General features: G+C 38.1%; 1 long non-coding RNA gene across 1 annotated transcript; it reads right to left on the bottom strand.

Annotated features, from left to right (window-relative positions):
• Positions 1-279: 279 nt before the first annotated feature.
• Positions 280-7,662, bottom strand: LOC126215190 (uncharacterized). The gene is made up of 2 exons (XR_007542097.1): positions 7,616-7,662; positions 280-897 (listed from the first exon to the last, which is right to left on the bottom strand). It is a non-coding gene; the product is annotated as an uncharacterized LOC126215190 (long non-coding RNA).
• Positions 7,663-7,905: the final 243 nt, after the last annotated feature.

Raw genomic sequence — 7,905 nt, 5'->3', positions numbered from 1 at the left:
AGCTGACACCGGGGCAGGGGGATCCCAATTCGGAATAACTTGTCCCATGGCAAGGCATTTGTGGCTCACGGTGCTAGATAGCCTGATCACATCTGCCATAAGCACTCAAATTAATATCAGGTATCAAATTAATATCAGGTATCAAATTAATATCACGTAAAACAGTCTGCAGAAGAAACCAAATTCATTAGAGGTCATTCACATTCATTCAGCACCTGGGCTAAAGATAATGATGGACACCATGGAAAAATTTAGAGTTTCAAGATACAAGTAACCAAATACTCAGTGCAGGATTATTTTTTTTAATACAAGTAACAGAAAAGCCAAAACCAAACATACATGTATGGACGTAAATTAAAAACTTAAAACATTATTGATGGCCCACAAAAATTATTGTAAGGGTTGTTATGAACTGGCTTTCTAGATAATCATCAAGAAAACTTAGGAATAAACAGATATTCCACGCAACAGCAGTAGTGGGAGCTCACAGGTGTACAAGGATTGTCTTTCCAAAGATATGACTTTTTACAACTAAGTATCTACACAGAACACAAGCTTAATGAGATTTACAAAGATGCTATCAACAAATTATCTTATATTACTTTATACACACAGATTAAGAGAATAATAGATATAAATGTTCTGCATTTAGTAATGCTTTATCACCATTAGCTTAACATACATAACATACAGTCTCTCAGCACTTAAAAGGCAATCTACAACTCCCAACAGCCCTGACTCATCTGTCACAGTAGGTACAATACCTGGTGAGCATCACGGTGGAGATCAAACCTTGTTACAGCTGATGTTTGCACCTGGAATGAGGCTCCCATACCCGGCACAAATAAACAGTCATTAGTTATCTGATGGCACAAGTGACTGCAGCACTGGACACACCTGTAACAAATTAGGTCATGGAACAATCAGAAAATTTCTGCCTCCCTGCCTCTAACACTAAATTATTTTGAATTGTTGTTCATCTTTTTACAAACATGCTCTGTAGTTCTGCATTCTTATCTCTGATAATGTCCATGGAAATTAAAACACGGGAACACAGGGATACTTAGGCACACACGAGCACTGTTCTGGTGGGAAAGTGTTCTAACCAGCCCATACATTTACGTAAAAAAAAATATTAAGCTGCCATCAGCACAAAGGCCAGTTTGAACATTCCAATGCTTTACTGAGCACACTTTATTAGAGTTAGCATGCCCATGACCTTCAACTTTTGAATTTGAACTGATTTAACTAGCTATTTCCTGGACCACAAATAAGTACAGGTTGGATTTGTGTAATTATTGCAAATTTCACAAAGCTACGGCTGGAAGGTAATAGTTAACGGACCAACTGCCACATTGGATTGAAGGCGCGGGCAATGTTGACACTCAGCAAACAATTCTGCGATGCAGTTTTACGCCACCTCGTGCGGGCACTCTATACAAGTGTGAAATAATCGGGGCAGCACATGGCACTGACATGCTGTGAAGAACCCATATGTTGCAGTTACAACAGCACATGGTGACCTATGTGTACGAGCTGAAAAGGGCTAAGGAAAGCTAGCGTTCTAATTATTAAAGAGGACTCCACCTGTCCCCTCCAGAGGACCTGTGTCAGAGGTATAGGGAAAGGATGTAAATAAGCAGGCCCAGAGGCGCAAATGGGGGCAGTCTTTGCACCATTCAGTCCGTTTCTAGAACCGGAGAGAATGATGAGTCGCAGGTCAATCGCAATGACATTCTAGTGATGGATATCGGAGGCCAACCGATCCACTGAAACTACCACCAACCTCCGCTGCAGGGACATGCCGTAGCTGTGGAAGGGTGGGCTACACCTTGGAGCTGTGCTGGCCCAAGGAGCAAGCTACACGCTGTCGTCCATAGGGGCAGGATCTCGGAATGAACTTGGGACCTCCCGTGCAGAGTTGTCTGTGCTCACTGGGCTGACACCAGTAGCTGCTAAAGCTCACTACAAGGACGTAAGTCAGCTATTTCTGTTCAGTGCTCCACACAATGTCTACTAGTTGCACTTGAGAGAGCAGCCAGGAAGCAATTTATATCATGTTATGAACAATACTAGGAAATACTAACTTTGCAAAACCTTCACATCTTTTCTCACATGCAACTGGACTTTAAAGCAAGTAATGAAACCGAGAAAAATTGTTTTGTCTATGGAATTTGGTTTTAAAAGGTGCCAAAATAAATGAACTTTCCTTTGCATTCAAAGCAACAATTTAGAAAAAGGAAAACATTAGATTTTTACAAAAAAAAAAAAAAATGAAATATCACAATTTACGTGGCCAGTGACTTGTCCAGCAAAAAGTGGATTCCAACACAGCAATGTAATGGAATCTTGTCACGGTAAATATGAGAGGACTACGGTTAAGAGTGCTAATCAACATATGTCGTCATATGCAGAGTATTATCTTATAGATGTGTAGTATGTGACAGCATTGTAACTGCAAGAATTGGAGAGTATGCTATTACTAGTATTTGTGCAATCCAAACTGACACTCAGCACAATGGCTGATGGGAGCAGTCGTAATGATATTTTCCGTTTCCATACACCACCACAGTGAGTTTCAGCTTGGAATGTGCTAATAGTACCTCCTTCCCTGCTTCTCAGTCAAAAACTAAGGTGCTGCCACATGGACCAGCTCTTCATTTCACTTAGGCAGGTAAAAATATCAACCTGTGTTTGGGTTGAAACCAAGACTACAGTATGTTTATCAAACTTACCATTAAAAAATAATGTGTAAGAAAAAATTCATAGTAAAACAATACAAGTGATCAGCAGCGACTTTATTATATGTCAAGTTTCACAGGAAAAAAAAAATTTAAAAAAAAATTTCATCCAATGAATTTTGCCTGAAACATCAGCTGAGTAAACTACTGGATAAAGGTGAAAATTCAAGACAAGACATCAGCTTTGCCCAGTGATACTGTAAACATGCAACAAAAGCAACATGGCGACTATAGTGTGGTGTCAGTGGCGATTTTTTCAAGTGAGCCAAGCAACACATCAGACTCTCCCACTACCAGGTTTTTTTGGTCTCTGACCTCAGGTTAAGCTACAGACCAATCTGCCACCACAACCACTGTTATTCTGCTTTCACATTCTTGGGCTTTGCCAACTAAAAACAAAGCTGTGAATATAGAAACCAACAGAGCCCACAAGAAATAGGGGCATCACAATGAACATGCAATGTCATGCTATCGGCTTGTTCACCAAACTGTGTATACTCAGCTTCATGCAGTGCCCACAGGAAATCAATATATAATTGAAAAGATATCCACTTAGGATCTTAACCCTGTACTGGGCTCATGGGCTCATTTCTGCCCATGTGCACGATCCAACTTATCGCATCCTGATGTGCGCTATGTGCCATTGTTTACCTTTGCAGTACCTTTCCACTCTTCACTGCAGTAAGCCATCAGTGCGTTTCCCTGGCCCTGCCAGTCACCATCTAGTTGTGAGCCTCGCAAGACATTTCTGACCCCATGCGCCTGGGAGTACATCAATTGGTATGGAGTTTTGAATTTTAATTCTCTATGAATATTGGTATAAATATAATTACTAATGAAGTACAATGAAATAAGAAATATACATATTCTTGTCAACCTTTTACATACACTTAGTTGCACTGACAACCTTGCAGATGCTTCATTATCACTTCTGTCAATACATCATTTCCAATAGTAATATTTTCAGATGGCTGCAACCCACACAACCAAAAAAATATGGGAGGAATTTAGTCGGTGGGAGAGGGATGAAGCAGATGAAGACATAGGAGGAACGGATACAAAAGGTGAGGACCACGAGGAGGAGATAGAGCATGCTTCTGGTACAGAACAAGAAGGAAGTGGATCTGAGGTAGAGTACGCTGATAGACTTTTTCTATGCAAAAACAAGTTTATAAAATTGAAAAAGGAAACACCAGCCAGAACCGCCAGAACACTGAAACATAATATCATAACGCATTGACGTGGAAGAAAGATGTACTACAGAAGAGTAGTGTGCCATTGATTCATTTTCTATTTTATTCGATGAACATTCAGTGACCTCAGCTGTTTATATAGTCGGTAACAAACAAATATTCCACACAGTGGGATGCCAAACATATGATGAGAAGAATTACTAGCATTTTTGGGGCTACTCTTTTTGGCTAGGCTTCACAAAGCCACTCATGTGATTTATGAGGATTTATGGGAAGACACAGAAATCTTTACTTTCACAATGTTATGCAAATGATTTTTGTTTTTACTTAGGGTCATCAGATTTGCCGACATTCACACCCGTGAAACAAGAAGGAAACATGATAAATTAGCACCTGTGAGACTTTCTCACTGCTATTAGTAATAATTGTAAAAATGCATTTAGCCCGAGTGAATCCTGTGCAACTGATTAACACATATCCTTCAGAGAGGAAATGTCCATTTAGGCAATATTTGCTGAAAAAACCCTAAATGTATAGAATAAAGGTTTTCGCACTAATAAACTCCAAAATGAATTATTTAATCAACTCTGAAATATATGCAGGCACGCAACTGGAGTTACCATCTCGTTAAGACAACACATTATTATCAATGGTGAACAGATTGACTGAACCTGTTGCGAATACCAACAGGAATGTAACTTGTGACAATTGGTTTACGAATTACGAAGTAGCTCAGCTTCTTACAAAAAAGTTCACAGTTTTGAGTACCCTACGAAAAAATAAGCATGAAATTTAAACAGAATTTCAGCGTAGTAGTAAGCATAAAACAATATAGCAGTGTTTATGGATTCACCAAAGATATGACTAGTATAATGTGTTACTGCAAAAAGGAAAAAAAATTACAGTACACGAGATCATTTGTGTGGAAATTTTTAATGTTGCTAGACAAACCACAAGGTGGCCACTGGTCATCCTTTTTCATTTTCAAAATGTAATAGGTATAAATGCACATTTGCTGTATAACGTTGGCCCAAAAACTGATTGTTGCACGCTATCGAGAGCTTGCATGCATTTAAACGCACAGTCAAGAATTATTAAACTCATCTAAAATGGTTAATCACTCCATGCCAAACATTATACATGGTGAGCAAATTACTGGCTGATTTTGAGAATAATTAGTGAAAATCACTGTGAAAGTTTACATTCATATGTTTTAATCAGTATGACCACATTTCTCTGGAATGACTCCAAAAGCAAAAAAAGTCGAGAAATAAAAGAAAATACCAGAAACCAAAATTAGAAGTAATAAAATACAAGGTGGACATGCTGGATTAATGCTGTAAGGTTAATATACGCAGTAAACAAATTGAAAAATACTCTAACTAAAACATGCAATTTTTGGATAAAGAAATTAACAATTAGTAAACAAATAATATGAATAGGAAGATAAAGCTAAGTCATGATCTGCATCAATTCCAATGGCATGGTTGTTTAAGTCTAACACTTACCATCATATGAAGCAAAGTCTTGTGTCTGCTATTAAAAATTGTGAAAGATGAAACTAGCTAAGTTACCACTAAATGTCATCTGCATGCGCAATGCCTAACACTTACAGTTAGATTTTTATCCAGAAGAAGACTACAGCAGAATATAACTTAACATTTATCGGAGTAACAGTCAAAATGTTCGCGAAATTATTTACATACTATTCATGTTGGGCTTCTATGGATATTAATTCGAGTATTGCTAGTTTGCTGACTGTCCATGGTCTTCCTTGTGACCATGTCATATTCGTTCCTACATAGAACTAGAGAAAAGGGCTCGATATATTTCTTACACACAAGTGCTAACCTTTCTCGGCATTATTATGCTGATGGCTTACTGGTGGTCTTATCATTAAGCTACTATACTCGAGCGTGAAAACAAAAAACGTAAATATGTAGGGCAAAAGATAGGAAAGGATATTAAAAAAACGTTATGATTACTACCAAAAAAATTTCCTCAAACACGCCTAAAATGCCGGTAAACAAGCGTGAAAGACACTGTTAAGAGATGGAATAAAAACCACGAATAATAAACCTCCCGAGGAATACTTCAAAAGTGTAATCGTCTTTATCTCGTGCAGTGTGGATCATCCGTAGAACAAATTAAAAGAATTTCTGAATGACGCTCGTACTGAATGCATAAATTTTTGGATACGATGTAGTAACTGTAAAAAAAGTACAGGAAATTTATATTAAAGTGTGAGACGTTCCATACCATTACGAAATGTCGTATTCATAATCTATAGAACAAGGATTAATGTATTTAAAGACCACACTCCTAAATTGTACACACGGACCCATCACCACCAATGGCCGATCTGCACTCACGCAACCTGCAGTACTGACTATTGATTGATGGAATCAGTAGCGACTGGTGGCGCTAGTACCGATAACCGTCACTAAGTGGCGCCACATGCTGGGACACAGCCATCAATGAAAAATCATTACGGTAGAGACTAGAGAGGAAGAAATTCGCACTAAGTACGAAACAAATTTTCTTACAGAATCCTGTCCAATACAAGCGGCATGGGGTTCAAGTTTGTGAACATAGTATAATGAAATAGAAAAGATTTAGGTACAGGAAGAAGAAACGTGACAGAGATGCGTAATACAATAAACAAGTGAGGAAAAGCTGACTAGCAATAATACAGTAAAAAGAATTATACAATATACCAGCCAAACAGAAACCTTCGTAATTAAAATTTAGGCGAAACTATGTGCCAGGGCACGAGTTAATAGGTGCATATGCAGGTGCGTCTGTCAGTAAAAAATTTAATTTTTTATGCAAATGACAAATTAAAAATTGCGCCATTTATTCTGTCATGAGCATATAGCCTAGCACACAATTAGTCTGAAATATAATTCTGCTGTCATGAGCTGGAGGAACCTTTGATACAAAACAATGCGAAACTGCAAACCTCAAATATTTCACAAAATGTAATGCAATTACAAAACTAGAATTTTTAAGCTAAAACCATAACAGAAACCTATAAGCGTTAAAAATTAAAAACAGTACCTTCACAATAAAATATTAACACAGGGAGAAATATCCAGGATAGGACCACGGCCGGTAATTTGTTACGTCCATTTTTGTTGCCCTATCGGGGTAAAACATTTTTGAATAGAGCATTCTGCAAGCTAGGTCTCTCTTAATATTAATTACTTCATGTTCGTCCAATGGTTGCTATGAGGATTGTCGAGAGAGCGCTATTTTGTAATGTTTTATACCAGTTTCCAATCCGCACTACATTCTTTTTCTCTCTCTCTCTCTCTCTCTTAAATATTGAGAGTCGTTGTGGTACATAACTCTTAGCGTTTCTTGAAACCTACATCACATCTACTTTTCAATTTTGACTAGGCCTGTTCAGAATCACATGCTCTTGTTTCAGTAAATTTATGTAGCAGGTAAATATTTATTTCATTTTCCCATGTGTCTACGACAGCTTATGGCGATTTTTTTTTGTTGTGGCGTTGATCAATTAACTCAACGAACCTACAGGTTTACACAAGCTTTTTCCAATCTGTGCGTTAGGAGATAGGAAGGCCGGTCGTTAAGCAATGAGAAGCAACTAACCAACAAATAAGACTATGAGGATAAAACGACTACATGGGGTAAAAGGAAACACAAATTTACTACCTTCAGCATACAAGGGATGCAACCACAAATCCGACATGCAATTCACAATTTCAAAGATATTAACACAAAACCGAAGTGACCTTGCCCCGCAGAGCCCTCTATGGATAGGAAATTGAATTCTATGAACAAAACAGACGCGATGGCGCCAAACCAACCTCAACGCAATGATGTACCGGTTCGTTACAATTAAACTTTACCTGTTTAACACGTTAAAGCACGGAAACTAATTACCGTATGAGTACCAAACTTGGTAGATTAATTCAAAGACATGGGGAAGAGAAATGATGCAG

Source organism: Schistocerca nitens, chromosome 12, assembly GCF_023898315.1.
Source record: "Schistocerca nitens isolate TAMUIC-IGC-003100 chromosome 12, iqSchNite1.1, whole genome shotgun sequence".
In the NCBI taxonomy this organism is placed as follows: domain Eukaryota; kingdom Metazoa; phylum Arthropoda; class Insecta; order Orthoptera; family Acrididae; genus Schistocerca; species Schistocerca nitens.
This window is presented reverse-complemented; position numbering and strand designations above follow the sequence as displayed.